Below are 1,770 nucleotides of genomic sequence, written 5' to 3' on the forward strand. Positions count from 1 at the left end.
GATAAACACGGATTTTAAGTTTATTCTGCGTTTTTTCGATGAGAAAAAATGGCTTTATCGTCATACACTGAAACCCCGTTTAAGTTTACCCCCGGATAAGTTCACTCTCATTTAAGTTCACGCGTGGCTTTTCGTTTAGGTTTACTTTCACCGTGAGAACGATAGTGGCCCATCCCGAGTAAACTTCAGTCAAATGTTTTCGTTTCTGAAGAGTGAACTTAAACGGGGTATCAGTGTATTTGAATATTCAAAAAAAGAATTTAATGTTTAACAAAACCATTGAATTTTAAAACAAGTAGTTGAATTTTCAACCTACAGAGGTGCGATTTTCAACCTACAAAAGGTGCGTTTCTACCAAATTGTCGAATTTTCGAAAGATTTAAATTCAACCAAAATAGTTGAATTTTCAAACAAATAATTAAACTTTCAACAAAATGATTCAATTTTTACCATACACTGATAAATTGTCTACTAAAAGATGAACTTTCAACCAAATAGTTTAATTTTCAGCTTAAAGATAAGTATATTCTTTTTAACCAGTCAAATTCAATGAAAAATGACTCACTTTCAACCAAATAAATGAAGAATCAAACAAATAAAGAATGTTCAACAGAGAAAATTAATTTTTCTACACAAAAAGACGAATTTTCTAGAAAATAGTTGAATTTTTAAATTATAACTGATCAATTTTCAAACGAAGTAAAATTTTTAAATTTTTAGATAAAGAATTAATTTTTAACCAAAAAGGTAATTTTTACATTTTTAGTTAACAAAATTCATTCGCAACCAAAAGCAAAGAAAAAAGATTCAATCAAGGAGATGCATTTTCCACTAAAATGATGAATCTTCAAAAGAAAATTTTCAACAAGAGTTCAACCTTGAACCAAATAATTGCATTCTTGGTAAAAAAAATATAATTATTGAACCCAGAAGATTAATTTTTTACCATGAAAGACATGCTTTCAACAAAAAAATAAAATTTTTAGTTAAACAGTAGAGTTTTGTACCAAACAGAATGAATGCCGAACAAAAAATAAAATAATAGACTTTTAATAAAAAAAAGAATAAACTTTTACCCAAACAAAGTTTGATTTTCTTATTCTTTTCGATTGATTCATTTTTCAATCAAGTGAAAAAGGAAAGTGTTTAAAATACGGTGAAAAAAGAATTTTTCACAAAAAGAGAAAAGAGGGGTATAGGGTTCAATTTCGATTACTTATTATTGAAATATACCTGTTACTAACCTTAGTTCTTTACACGACCCCCTCCCCTCAAATTGGTAATATAGTTTATGGACTGTCCCTGAGGGTTTTTGTTTTAAATAAACGAATAAACTACTTTTTAGAAGTGGGACGATGGTCATGGGGGCTAAAGCGTAGGCTTTTGGACCCACTCCCTCGGCTTGCAGGTTCGATTCCCTCCTCGCACTCTGGAAAAACTTCAATATTGCAATAATTTGTTAAGAAATTATTCTTAGAATTGTTTAAGCTCATTGATTTTTCAAATTTGACATCAGATTCGTACTCAGCTGACTCAAAGACCATGAAAAGCATATGCATCATGTGAACAATCTAATTCATCGGAATAATTTGTTTAAACAAAAAGTTCAAACGAATTAATCTTGCAATTTCGCGGCCATATTTGTGATAAGTGACCCGAAAAACTATGAAAAATATATACCAGGTGTATACATATGAAACCGGTATTTTTTCAAGAAAAAAACACATTTATTTCAAGAGAATGATAACAAATATTTTATTCAAAGTATGC

General features: G+C 29.4%; 1 protein-coding gene across 2 annotated transcripts in view; it reads right to left on the reverse strand.

Annotated features, from left to right (window-relative positions):
• Positions 1 to 1,770, reverse strand: part of LOC117177994 (venom serine protease 34-like) — a 69,369-nt gene that overhangs the window by 26,455 nt on the left and 41,144 nt on the right. The gene's annotated exons all lie outside the window — the stretch shown is intronic.

This window comes from Belonocnema kinseyi, chromosome 8 (genome assembly GCF_010883055.1).
Source record: "Belonocnema kinseyi isolate 2016_QV_RU_SX_M_011 chromosome 8, B_treatae_v1, whole genome shotgun sequence".
NCBI lineage: Eukaryota > Metazoa > Arthropoda > Insecta > Hymenoptera > Cynipidae > Belonocnema > Belonocnema kinseyi.